The 15016-nt window shown below is 40.9% G+C and overlaps 1 protein-coding gene across 2 annotated transcripts in view; it reads right to left on the minus strand.

Moving 5' to 3' along the window:
* The window catches only part of LOC144052380 (leucine-rich repeat and fibronectin type III domain-containing protein 1-like protein), a 155757-nt gene extending 141020 nt beyond the window's left edge, over nt 1-14737 (minus strand). For both annotated transcript variants that reach the window (XM_077566381.1, XM_077566380.1), the window contains exon 1: nt 13768-14737. The gene's annotated coding sequence lies outside the window, so the exon portion shown is untranslated. The remainder of the gene's footprint in view (nt 1-13767) is intronic.
* Nucleotides 14738-15016: the final 279 nt, after the last annotated feature.

The raw sequence follows: 15016 nt of genomic DNA on the forward strand, positions 1-15016 counted from the left end.
CCTCTAGCTCCGCCTCACGTCTTCTACTGACGCCTACCCAATCTTGTCAAAAGAGAGTCATCGCTGCCCTGTAGGGGCCCAAAATAGTCATTTGGCTAACTAGACCTGCTTGAAACTTTCACCACAGCTGGGCAAGGCTTTACTCCACCCGTTTCAAAAAAAAAAAAAGAAAAAAAGGTGGACGTCTTTTAACGTCTTTGGCGCTCCTTTGTAGGTTTTTGCAGAACGTCATTTAACGTCTTTGGCAGTAAAAGAGTTAACAGATTGCATGCGCTACTGGTGGATCGCATGTGATCCACTAAGGCCAGTCGTACAATGAGCAATACACTATACACGAAAATGGACAATCATGAACTAATTAAGTCAGTGACAGATCGTTGCACACCTGCCGACTAACACTTGCACACATACTAACTGCTGTTATTGTCCAATGCTCTAATACAGTAATTGTGAGTACGCCACGTTCTGTTTGCATTAACCGTTCCCAAGTGCTTGGGAATTGGATGAATCAACCCATCATGTGTAATATCGCATTTGAAACCTGGGACAGCACACATAAAAATTATTTTGGAGAGGCCAGCACCATGAAAAAATGATGAGTTGAATTGCTCAATAAACATCATTTCTTCAAAAGCAGTTAAAACAGAAAAATGATCCCCATTTCTTCTCATTTTATGCATCTCTCAGGTTTGATCAATTCAACCGCATGTGCTGAATTAATGGATTTGCGTATGCTCCTCCCAGAATACACATTTAATTTTACAATTGAGCACCTTTGGCAGATGCTATCCTGGGTGCATTGTGTTAGAAAGTTGAAACTTCGGAAGCGGAACTTCCATATGTCTTTCAGGAAACACCTGCATAATTGAGACAACGAGCCCCATGTGGCTTATGTGGATTCCACTTTGCTGCTTCAGTCACCAGACGTACTAAAACCCAATTTAGCTGCTACATAAACTGAATTGATTCTGGTTCATAATTGCAGGTTTACACGTACAGTAAATCCTTTATTATGTGCTTCAATTTGCACACTTTTCATCTATGTGGATTCATCCCGTCCCAAAATTCTGACACACCCACCACAAGGTAAACTCAGAATAAACATGGAAATTTGCATCTACTCCAAATTGTATTTTGAGCATTCAGGTAGAAATGTGAAGAATAAATGCGTGGTAATTTTTCCCTTTGGACGAACGCAATCCTGGGTATGCCCAGCTAGTAAATCAGCGTCAACATCTAGGTGCTGGATTTCACTTTCCTTTCTTTTCTTTGGTCCTTCCTCGGGTCTCCTGACGGCCTCTCGACTCTGGCTGTAAGTGTTCGGTTTAGGTGAACGGTATGGGATTTTTTAATAGGTTTTAGGTGAACTAATGAATACACACACGCACGCACGCACACACACACATACACATACTCACAAACATACAACAACAAAAAAAAAAGAGAGCAATGATGATGACATGTCAAATCGTAAAATTATCGAATGAACAATACTGAGCTCTCCAGGAAAAAAAAAAACATCTATGTGCACAATCAAGTGTGTGCCCATTTTTGCCCTCACAGACCTTTAGTAAATCAGACCACAGAGACATAATCATTTCCACACAATTTTGCAGCTGTTTGGCAAAACTTCAATACATTTTGGTTCAGGTCTGAATAAATGTGACCAACAAGAAATGTGCACTGGCGATGGAACAGTAGGGATAAAAGCTTGCTGTGTGTGGCAGTTGGCACACTTTAGTATTATAACTCCATTCTGTGCATTGGCCATATTAAGGTCAGGTGTGCTGGGACCTATTCAAGCTTACTATGAGCAAGAGCCGGCTTTCCTAATAATGGTCCTCGAGGGCCGGAGTCCTGCAGGTTTTAGATGTTTCCGTCCTCCAGCACACCTGGTTCTAAGGATCAGGACCGTTAGCAGGCTTCTACAGAGCTTGATGATGAGCTGACTATATGAATCAGGTGTGTGGCAAGACGGAAACATCTGAAACCTGCAGGAAGATTGGGGAAGTCTAGGCAAGAGACTCGGCACACACTCGACATGGCGCAAGTGTTGAATTCTGCCAATTCAAATTGGAATTGCCATTGATTTATTGGTTGTTTTAAAAAGTTTATTCAAATGCATATATATATATAAAAAAAAGAAGAACATAAGTAATTAATTTATCAGTATTTCTTCCATTCGTGGCATTTAGCTTAATGCCCATCCCTAATTGACAGGACTTGAGTCGAACAGGTTAGGACTAGGGCTCGGTATTGATTCTAATTTCCTCTATCGATTCGATTTCGATTCACAAGGGTTCCGTTGGATTCAATTTTGATTTTTCACTTCACTTCAATCCGATATTGATTAATTATGGAACATCAAGTCTTCTTAAATATCAATGACATGATAAAAACTCCACAAACATTACATTCTAAATTCAATTTTGCGGAGGAAGTAACCGGTTAACTGATTTAGCGTTATAATCACTTAAGTCAGGGGTGGCCAAGTTCGGTCCCTATCCAGCCTGTTTTCAATTTTCCTCTCCACTAACACACCTCATTCATGATCAAGATTGTCAACAGCCTTCTGCAAAGCTTGCTGATGAGCTGATAATTACATTCAGCTGTGCTGAAAGAGGGAGACATGGAAAACAGGCTGGATAGTAGCTCTCGAGGACCGAACTTGGCCAGCCCTGACTTAAGTGATACACAAACATTGGCATCAATAAGGATGAGACGAAAACATTTTCAAAATTCTAATTTAATAATTGTGAATATAAATTAAAAAGATTCAGAATGGTCTTAAACTACAATAAGTTTCATAAATGTAAGAAAATACTTTTAAATTCATGCGAGCAGTAAATGTCAAGAAAACAGAAAAGTACAACAACAAAACCTCGGCCTACAAAATTCAATTTTCTCATAAATGTATGTGAAAAAAAAAAATATAATAATTGATTCATGGTTTTATGAATCGGTATCGGGCTTGAAAAGGAAAATTGATTCGATATTGATAATTCGATTTTTTAAACCCAGCCCTAGTTGGAACTTTTGATCAATATGCTAGGTAACAATTTTAAGTTTTTGTTGTTCTGTTCTGTTTTTGTTGTTCTGATTTACAGCTCCACAACAATGCATTTGTTGGTTTGGGAGTGAGTCTGAGCTTTTGGATTGTGTACTCCTGCTCTGACTAAAAATAGACTGTCAACACCAATCAAACTGCTCTTGGCTCCTGCTATCATAATTACACACGGGCACACCATCATCAATGGACGGAACATGCCAGAAAGTATAAATCGCAAGAACTTACCCCAGTAAAACAAAAGTCGGACGATGCGCAACATGATAGCTCACTGTGCTCCACTCATGAAAGATTCTGGGTTTGACTACAGCATGCAATCTGAGACTTTCATTTGTATAAACATAAATGCTTATGCACATGCCATCAAGCACAGTAAAGCGGATCAGAAGATGATTTAAACAGTAAGAGAGAAAGAGAGTGAAGGCAAACTACATTTTAGAGAAGTGAGAAGCAGAAGCCAAAGAGTGCCCAAGTGGAGAAAAATGAACGAGTGGACTGATTGAGAAGGGGAGGAAAAGAGTGGAGAATCCATCCATTATGTGCCACTGTTTCTGTCTGCCACTGACAATTGATGAGGAGAAATCGAGGGGTGAGCACACACTCCTTTTCAATCTATCTCCACTCGCTATCTGGCTTTGCTTGTCAGATCTGCTATGTCACCGCACACCTCGGCGATTACACACGAGCTGGAGACAAAACTGTCCACTGGAGACACAACACAAGTTGCGCATATTCCAAAACGGGGCTCTCTAAACATTTCCTACCGAGGGTTCTAGTTTGTTAAAACAAAACAAAAGTCCATCTGCCTGCGCATCTTTCTGCTGTCCCGTGTTTTTCACTGTCTTTGTTTCAGCAACAGAAATGCACAGTCACACCACTTCTTGACTTCTTCAGCGACTTTCCTTTTTATTTGAGAATGTTCACAGTCATTTGATGTGAACGCAAGCGATACCGTGCCCATTACTCTTCCTGAGTGCAGTGTCATCCAGTGTCAAAAGTAAGACGTACAATGCAGAGAAGCACAAGCTTGAAGCGGCCGGATTAAATGTTATTTTTGGAATAAGCCGTGGGCTGCATAAGCCTGCTGTTATTCGGATTCTGATATTATAATTAATTGCGCCTGAATTCTAAAAATATCTCTTAATGATATGTTTTCTATGGATTAGCATCGTAAACAAGGGGTCGATTCATTGATGCTGCTCCTGCTACACCACCTGCTTAATACATCACTGGAATGGAAATGGGATTTAAGAACATACAGGAAGAGTTTGTCCAATCCCTCGAATGCAGCCACACACTGATGGAAAGGGAATTGAATGACTTTACGTAGGCTAGCAGAGTGGCCACACAGGCTTACACATAGCAGGTCACTATCTCTACTTGAACTGAGCTGTGTTTTAAGATTGCTATGACTGTTCATGTTCATGATATTATATTTCTCAACACGTACAAGTACACATATACAGGTAGTCCTAAATTTACGAACACAATGAGTTCCGAGAGGTTGTTTGTAAGTCGAATTTGTTTAAATTAAATTTTGTTTCAAAATTAAATTGTATCAAAAAAAAATAATAATTATTATTTTTTTTAAATTAAAAACACAATTAATGTTATGTTGCACTATTTGTTGTCAAGAGTGTGTTTCTATCAAAAACAAAAGTATGTTCACTCACTGAATCATTACTGAACCGGAATTGGCAACACGTTCACTCGCTGATTCGCGTTGGCTAACGCCAATAGCATGGGAGTACGTTCGCCCGTGTCTGACGCTGGCTGCCTATTGGTCGTTCACAAAGATTGATGACATGAGTGTGGCTGAGCTCAAATAAACTGAGCAAAGACCGAATCACTTCAGGAAGTGATCCGTTCACTCAAGTTCACTGAAAAGATTTGTTCTTTTTGAACGAAACGTACGTGAACACAATACTAGTACAATGCAATAAAAACTAAATAAATGTGCTTTCTGTACATAGAGAGTGGAGAAGTTATTGAGAGTTCATGTGAGGCTGCTGAAATGGAACGCATTACCTATTGGGTGTAACTGGCCGTGGCTCCTGTGCTGTTCGTCGCTGGACAAAGAGGTAGTTGAATAGTGCAAATGGCGCGGTGCTGCTCGGTGGGGTTGTGGCAGAGAGGGGAACTACAGTACAGTACAGTACTGTAATGTGTGATGTGGTGTGCGCACTTAAATATTAACTAGCACACAAAATACAGCTTTTATGGACATAAGTCAGCCTTTGTTCGTTTTTGCGAATGTTCGTAACTCAGATGTTCGGAACTAGGGGACTACCTGTACTTTATTTGGTTTTATGCAGCATGTGTCATGATTGGGGTCAGCTGCTCTGTTTCCTTTTGAGGCACTGGAGAAACAGCTGGTGGGCGGAGCCCACCATACAAACCTGCTGCCCATCATTCAATCAGGCCTGGATAAAAGCCTGACGAACACAGCAAGGAGTGTCGGGTGATTACTCCGAGACGCCGCTCTCCTAACCCGACTGGATTCGCTCCTACAAGAATTTCTCCTGCTGCCCATGACTTACCTTTTTGCCGCCACTGTGCGTGATTTTGATTTTGTTTGTTATCCGCCTAGGAGCGTGATTTTGTGTTTACTTTTGTCCGCCTGTGTGCGTGATTTTGTGTTTAAACCTAAGTTATCCACATCCCTGCCGTGGCTCTCCTACCTCACTGCATCTGGGTCCTCCCTTCTCAAGCCGTGACAGCATGGATGTGAAAAGGTTTCATTTGGGTTTCCAGATCATGTTTTACTATTGTTTAGATACAAGGTAATCATTACGTACAATCCTTACGTTGTATGAAACTTTTTATAGTACTTTATACATACTGTATATGCAGTATGGATAATGAATAAATAAATATTACATTTTCAATTTCATTATTTATTTATTTTTTTCATCTAAAATACATACTCACTTATAGACTTTGAGTTTAAGGCAATTAGCAATCCATCCAACAAATAAAAACAACACAATAATAAGAAGAATATAAGAATATGTTCAAATTGGATGTCGGAGGTCACACAACATTGTGCAACTCCAAAGCAGAGTCAAATTGATGTAATAGCACTGTCATGCCTTGAGCCCTTTAGGGGCTCAGTAACTTTATGCCTTTAGCCACAACTCCCAATTTATATTTTGTTTACTTTAATGTTTTGGTCCACAGTGAGTTTTAAATCTATTGCTTCTCCTGCTACTGCAATTAAACCTTTTTACTGCAGTAGAGGGCATCAGTAATTATACACTATGACTAGTATTCAATTCATAGTTGTAGTCTCATTTACTCCCTTGGCATTTAACTTGACTTGAGTATTTTAGTATCTTATTCATGTAATAGTTTATATTGGACTTCAATAGATACCCGTTTTTGTACCACAAGAGACGAAGGCATTACCACGCTTGGGGGGGGAATGCACTTTCATCTCCAAAGTACTCTTGAAAATGACAGTTACGTATGTAACTAGCGTTCTATGAGTCCCGAACGACCGCCAGCGGTGCTTAACAGCACGAAAATACCCTTGCGCATGTGAACGTCTTAGCTGTAAAAGCCCCATTTATACAGTATACATACCAGCTGAAAATAGTGTTACTTTTTTTTTTTACTTTAAGAAAACACATCGTAAAATCAACTATTTCTCTTTCTGCTAAGGCACAAAAAAAAAGTGAGGATATAAAACTGTCATCCCCAGAGATGCATTTTGGTAAGTTACAGGATGCAGTGGTTTGGCTGAGCAGTGATATATCAGCACAACACAGCACCTTTCTACGTGCATGCTGCTTGGCATTCAGCACACCACTCACTCCCTTGTGCTCTCTGTCTCTCTTGGCATCAGTCCTCTCTCCTTCTCTCTACCTTTCTTTTTTTTTTCTCCTCACGCTCAGCACCATCGCTCACTCGCTCTTCCCTGGTGAGCTGGAGATGTGCCAGCGAGCCAGCATCTGTCATAGCGCGCACACACACGCATATCGGTGTCGACATTTAAACCTCTACTGTAGTGGACAACGTGTCGCTTTGTTGAGAACATGGAGAAGACATCATCTGGATTTACCGTAGCAAACTATAAAACATACAGTTGCCACGTCATGGTTGTCATTCTTTTTTTCTTTGGGTTGCCCATCATTTCTTCTTAATTTTCCTTTCTTGAATAATCATTTTTGCTTTTCAGTTCTTTTTCTAACAATTAAATTTTTTCTTTCAATTCTCGGTTATATTTACCACTGGTTAACCCCTAAAAAAATCCACTGCTAACTGCTTAAATATGCATTGTTCAAAACCTGATTAGTCACGCTGTTAGTTAACGACGCCGTTAAAGTCAACCGTGTGGTGCCGTTAACGTTAACGGTCGCTTAAATCCAGCAGTGGTTAAAAAAATAACCGAGTTTTGAACAACCGGGCACTAAATGAGATGATGTATTTCATTATGGATTCTAAACCCTCAAATCTCATCTGACCTTCTGTTTTCTTCTCTCACTCTCACTTCTCTACGGTATTATCTTCTGATCACCAACACCACGATTTCTTTTAACTGACCTCAGTTTTTTAATAAAGTTAAATTTTTTTCACCATCGCAACCTTCCTCCATCTTGCAAATGTTTGCCTTTCATTGCAAATACATTACACGCCATCCACGGCCATCCTTTTTTTATTCCGTTTCCAAAGTGTTGAAATAGAAACATCATTGCAGGTGGAAATAATGCAGTATACGATACATCACTTTCCTACTAATATTAAACAGTATTGTCCATTTCATTTAAAACTCAATTAATTAATTCCAGTAGTTAAGTTTAAATATTGAACACAATCTAATGCAATCATTGCAATGACGGTATTGTTTGTTTGAACTGAGTTTTTTTGTAGCAATGTGACCGCCACTGCTGCTTTTTCCTCCAATGCCTCCATGTCTTTTCTTTTCTTTCTTTTTTACGTAAGCTGCCGGTTAATCAAATCTTCTTCTCGCCTTGAACTTCAGTGCTTGGTGTGGGTCAAAAATAAGTTTTTTTAGAATGAGATTTTTTTGCTCTATTCACAAAGATTTACTTTTCACATAAATACTCGTGAGAACAGGCTTCACTCTCAAATTGACACACCAAATAATTATACGTACAAAGTTTAGAATTTACACTTCTTTTTGACGTTCTTATTAAATATGATATTTACAATGTGCCAAATGCAGAAAACTTTATTCAATTTTGCTGGTAAAAAAATACCCAAAAAATACATGAATTATTACCATTATTTTTATTACACTAATCAAAATGATAGCTGGCAGATTATTACTATCCTCATCTAGTATTCAAACCATGACTTTATTGATTAGGCAATTCTTGGATTTGTGAAATGAAGAGGCTATTTTGGGGTTACTTTTATTAATTAATGTTGTCAATTTAAATGTTTTCATTCAAATCATCATCTTGAACTTGACGCAAGCTCAGAAAAAGGTTTTGCTTCATCGCCTTTATCAGCTATCAGTAAAGTGTTTACAGGCTCATTTTTATTCAGATGCACTCCATTCCCCATAAGAAAACTTCTACTGTAGCACTCGTTTTCAATGTAGAACAGATCTTTTTGCTGCGTAATAAGGCGGCTGCATTATGCTGCACACAATTTCAGTGTCCACCATGTGATGAAGCAGAAATCTTGGTCCCAAACTGGAATGGTTCCAAAAGCTTGACACTTGACCTCAGTAGGCCAGAGCAATCATCATTTTCCATCTGTTTGCATACTGGATTTAAAAATCGGTCAGATGAATCAGACCTCAGCTGGGTGTCAGTAAATGAAATCTGCTTCTCCTGTGCTCATCTAGAGACTGGTTGTTGATACATGCCTCTTAAGTCTTTGTGTCATTATTAGATATCTGTGGCATCTAAAAGGCAGACAAAAAGAAATAAACATCCAATGCAGTTGATAACTAATAAAAGCAAACTGAAAATGATGATCCACTAGAACATCTGCCAAATCTTGCAATACCTCAATCGTGTCCAACGGAATACTCTTTTTATTTAAACCAAAAGGATTTTCTCTTCAAATGGCAAACTGGAAACATATTGTCACTTTGATACAATGGTGAAATGCCAATGGATGATTTCCTTATAGTTAAAGTATACTGGAGTTATCCGGCGGTTTTACTGTATCGCACCCAAGTCACAGTCACAGTTTCATGATGTCAACGTGCAACACAGATTTAACCCAACAGTTAGTTGAGACTCACATTCAAGGAACTATGGGTAATATAGACACACTTAAACAATGATTAATATCCTTATAATGTGAAACAGTTCAATCTTGGATGCCGCAATAAATGCTGGGACGCGAAGAGTGGCCGATCACAACAGAGGTAAAGACAACATCAATTTTTTTTTCTTCACACGAAGCATTATAGATCGTTCAAAGTGCGTAAGTAAAAACAGGGCCATATTTAATTTTGTTAATAGTAGTGATGCACCGAATTATCGCCCACCGAAATTTTTTGGCCGAAATAAAATTGGAGCCGAATAAATATGGCCGAAATATGATGTTGTGGTAACGCAAGCTAAAAAACTGCCGCAAGCAAGCGTACGTATGAATTAAATGCCGGGTGAGTGAGTGACACCACCGATAGCTAGCTCCTTGAGGCTAACCCGGTCGATGCTATTCAAACAATGGCAATGACACAAAGTATTAGCAGAAAGTAGTATCGTGATCTCCGTAAGGTTTTTGCGCCAGTGAGAGGAGAAGACGCGGAAGACAACACAAAGCGAGTGTGTGCGTGTAGCAGCTATGCGCTAGCTTACAGCTATCAAACTTTTTATTCTGCAACTGGAGTGTTTTAGCAAATTATTTGCTGCTGAATTATGAATATAGCCCCCGTTGAATAAGCAACACGACGCCCGCTTTTTATTAGACATGACCGAGACGAGAGCGGCGTTATCAGCAGCGACCCAAATCAATTGAGGTTGACGAGTGACGATGCTCGAAAAAGTTAACCAAAGTAAAGCTTCATCTCCAGATTATTATGTCCAACAATGTGCAGAAAAGCACTGTGTCTGTGTGCTAATGACAACTTTATTTATCATAGAATAACAAACGCTATGACATGACACTGTAATGTGTGCTCACCGTATGCTTGTTGTGGTTATTCTCATTCATCCAGCTCATTTAATTTTCAATCGTTACTGTAGTAATACGTGTTGAAAATGTGGAGAGGGCTGTAGCTATTGGTGAGTCTGAGTGATATTAAACATTGCTTTTTAATTTGATACTTTTTTTTTTTTTGATAATTGACTTGATGATTTTTTTTCGGCGTTTCCGTTTTTGGTCAAGCGTTTCTCATTTTCGGTTTTTGGTTTCGGCCCCAAAAATTATTTTCGGTGCATCCCTAGTTAATAGCGTTGCAAACGCATATGGAAACTGCTGTTATGACGAAGGCGAAGGGAGACACACTAATTTTGTTTGGCTCCTTTACGAAGGAGAGTGAACTGCCCAATACGCCACTCATCTGTTACAGTACATATAGGTGAATGTGTCTGCCTTTTCATTTGGGAATTTAGAATGATATGCAGGACAAAATATAATTTTTGTGGAAGAATTGTGTGCTTCTTCCCCAAAAATTATATTATATTTGATACATATAATGATGAATGATACATATTTTGTCCATCCTTCAAATGTCCTTTTTGTCATATGTCTGGTTAGGAAGTATGTGGTCTTGTGGCACTCTGCTGATGAAAAAATTGGAACCCCCTCCACCATTTAAGTTGCCCCATCCCTGGCCGACTCAGCAAAGTGACGGTAACTAAACACTGGACGGATTGCCAGTCAAGCAGGCGACCATAATAGGCCCACTGAGTGTGCCAGCTACACACAAGTCAGCTATGTGAAGGATTATACTATCAATAAATTCTCTCTTCAATTTACAAGACACTTTATAAATGGTTGGGCTCACACTTGCTGCCATTACTACAGGACAGGTGCACCAAAATGCATTCTGGGATAGGCTCAGCTGTAGAGTAAACACAAGAAGGACCCTCCAAGTTTCGGAAGGCCACTTACTGTATTCGATTCGATTTAAAGGCCATGTGTGACAACTTGATGACGTTAAAGGTAGTGTTTCTTAAACTTTAATGAGCTAGTAAGCACATATTTTACTTCAGCCAATTCTCACAGCACACAACCAGACACAAACACACCAAAAAAAAAGTCCCAAAAAGTATAACTACTTATATGATAAAGATGTGGTGGTAGTGGTTCAGATTCTGCCTTACACTCCATGTGAGTGGCATAGATAGATTGATTATTTTTAGGCTTTACACGGTCAGGAATTTTCAGCTAATCACTGATCAACAAATTTAAAAAAAAAACGATAACCGACCTTTTTTTATTTACACTGCAGTCGAATGCTGCCATTGATGGGGGGGTAGGGACTTGCCCGGCCCACGGATAGCAAAAAAAAACGCATATAATTGACGTCAACTGAAATGCATTGTAAAAAATACATAAATACAAATTCTTCAAAAAATGCTGATAAACATAAAATAAGATGTCATGTCTTATTTTGTGGATGATGACGTCATTGCTTGACCGGGCAAATTAAGTCATTACAGCCAAAAAAAAAATGCTAAATAATCCATCTGATCAGATTGGTGGAAAAGCTAATTATGTTAATACACAAAAACCGTAGCGAGTTTTATATCATTATACTATATGTTTCATGGTGGAAAAGCCTATCAAAATGCAAATGGGAGCATTTAAGTGGAAGCCAATCTAGCAGGTAAAGCAAAACCGATGGTCTGACGCAGCAAAGTATCTATATTGTTGGCTGCGTGCTGCTCTCACTTCCGCTTTATGAGCTTTCCTATATTTTCTATCTGTCTCCTTGTGGTGCAGCAAGAGCCATTACCCAGCAGACCATTAGATAATATCAAAGAGTAGCTACAGCACAGCATTGTTTTGTACAGTTGGCCCCTATAGCACTCTCCTGCTCGAGCTTTTAATGCAAGCTGTAATACTTGCCAGTTGTTACTGTTACTCTCCTGTGTCTTTTTGGCAGCTTCCACCATTAACCCCCCCCCCAGCCACCCCCACCCCCCAATTCCATTTTATGATTATCCACTACCAGGCTCCCTTGTTTTCGCCACTCACCTTTGCAGCAGTCCTCCCTCTCTGCTACCATTACGCCCTCCCATCCCTGCCCATAAACACATCTCCCCTATCACCTGGACCATCTCCTCTCCCTTGTGCTTCTCTGTATTCCATCTGCCCTCTTCCCCTGATGACTCATTTTAAGTCAACCCAGGTCTCCTCTTCCCTCTGCACGGCTTGGCACTGGTCGTCTTGGCCAGTTTGCCCTTTTGACTTATTTAATTATGGCCTCACCAATACACATACTGTGTATTCTTAGTCATCCTTCCATGCGAGCCTCTCTCTGTTTCTATACTGCTTGTCTGTCTATATTAGACACTAGACCAGTAGTTCTTAACCTGCGTTTTATCAAATCCCAGTGTTGCGGCGAGTCGGTTTCCGGGACTCAGCAAAGAAACACACTTGACTTAATTCATTTGTGATGATAGGACCCGCTTGGCCATTATTGGCTCTATTCCTTAGCCTATCTGCGCTGTAGAGAATTTGGTTCACTCAGTAGTCAACTCTCTGCTGTGTTCGAGGAGGGAGACATCAAAAACATGCAGGACTACGGCTCTCTAGGACCGAATTTAGGTGACTTAGGTCATGTCGAACAAAAAAAAGAAAGTGGTTGGACGAATATGTGCAATATGAACTCACATTGATTACAGAACTTGTGGTGATCCACAGGGTTCAATTCTGGGGCGTCTGCTGTTTTAATTGGGTCCCATTTGACAACTGCTGTGCAAAGTTCTCTAGAGTTGAATTGAGTGATGGGAGTCATCATCCAAACCGCAAGCATGATTTGCAATGCCAAGCTGAGCAATTCTATTCCAGCACAACTAGCTAGCAAAACTAAATTAAGGTGCATGGAGATGGGGAATACAAGAACACAGCACCTTCTGAATTCAAGGTGAAGAGAGGCAGGATTCCATGAAAATGTTCACCAGTAAACCCCTTTACCTATGTCTTGAATTTATATATATTTTTTAAATATACCAATTTTATTTTTCAATAAAGAAGTTTCAGTAAGCGCAATAGGAAACTAGGTTCAGTAGTAGGCTACCTCCAACAACGTTTAGAACCACTGCATTAGACATTTGACATGACACCAGTCAATCACAGGGAACATATTGCCATAGACTTCAAATAACCTAACATGCATGTTTTTGAAAAGTGAGAAGAAGCTACAGTACTTGGAGAAGACCCACACAGAACATGCAAACTCCATACTTAGGTCAAAGCTGAGATTCTAACCCAGAACCCCATAACTGTGAGGCGGAAATGCTATCCACCCTCCTGCCATGCTGCAGGCTCTCAAAATAAAAATCAGGAATACCACCCTCCCATCCCTCCTCATCACTTCACATTTAGTCTTACTTCCCACCTCTCCATTGCCCCATTTGCCTCCAGTCTTCAAAGTGGAGATCATCACATCTCCACCGTGTATCGAGAACCCCAGCGCCATTATCTCCCCATCGTGCCTTCTCTGGTTCCCTCACATCCACTCTCTGCATTAGGCAGCCGGGGAATGAGGAAATTGCGCAATAATCAGATGGATAAAAGTAGAAAGGGAGACATTAACCTACCTTTGCGTCTCCCTCGCCCCCTCGCTGGTGGTAGAGGTTATTTCTCCAGTTATCTCCACTCTTGTCAAACCAAGTGCACAATTCCTCTCAGCTAAGAATGCGTGAAATAATCCCACTCCCGGTCAGAAACATTCTTTAGACACCAAAAATAGTCGATGTCCACTTTTTCTATTTTCGTCGCTTCGCTCTTCAACTGCGTGAGGTTCACTTTATGGGGTTGTCGGGACACGTGAGGCGGGTCAGTCGAGTTGAAATAAATGAGGTGCGGTGCCGGCGGCTGCCCACGGAAACCAAGCGTCCGCTCTAGATCCACTCGGACGCGGCTTACGAGCGGAGAAAACGCCGCTAAAACGGCGCACCGCCGCCTTCGCGGACATTTGCGCTCCACATGAGCCCCCCCCCCCCGCGCCCACCTTCTTTCAAAGGCAAATATCCAACTGCGTGTTATCCCTGGAAAACACTTGGTTAGGCAATGACAAAGCAATGACACCGGCCAAGATTAGCGATCAATTCCTTCTTCAAGACTGTCGCGCGCTTGTTTGTCACCCGAGTGGCCCTATTGCGGCTCGCCGCTTGCACATCCAAGTGCATGGCTGTCCCAACAGCGGAGTTGTGCCATTTGCAGCGCTTTCCACACCTCTGAAGGAATGATAACCTCCCCGTGGCGCTCAATTGATTAGGATCCGCCACAAGGTTATCCACCGGGAGCTCCCCCAGGAGTCGTTGCCCTCTTTCCGTCTCACAAGTGACTTTGTCTTGACCCGTTGTCTGTCCGTACTGTTGGGAGATTTACAGCCCCCATCCAAAAAACAAAAATCCCTTTGTAAACAGCAGAGAACCTTCACGCGCGGTCTTATCCCTGATAGAATGGAATATACTCCGACACTGTGAGCATCCTAGGTGGCCCCGCCTGCAGTTACTTACACACAGTGCGGCTGTGGGCTTTGTCCCGGCAGCCGATGCACGCCTACAAGCCCCAACCCAGCCTGCGTCCTCCCCTCTGCGTCCGTCTGTCGATACGCTGCTGCTGACGGATTGCGCAATAATTAATTGATGCAGGGCGTTTGCCTGGAAGGGCGTGTTTTTTTGTGTCTGCCTGGGTAACACAAGAAAAACATTTCTAAGATTAAAATGTCGAGCGGCAAATGTGTGTACTTATATGTCATTTGATTCAAACTTTTGAAGGAAAATCAGAATGCGTTGCAATTTGCAGGCGGGAGTGTCCCAATTCTGACTTTAACAATGCACT

The sequence above is a fragment of the Vanacampus margaritifer genome, chromosome 5 (genome assembly GCF_051991255.1).
Source record: "Vanacampus margaritifer isolate UIUO_Vmar chromosome 5, RoL_Vmar_1.0, whole genome shotgun sequence".
In the NCBI taxonomy this organism is placed as follows: domain Eukaryota; kingdom Metazoa; phylum Chordata; class Actinopteri; order Syngnathiformes; family Syngnathidae; genus Vanacampus; species Vanacampus margaritifer.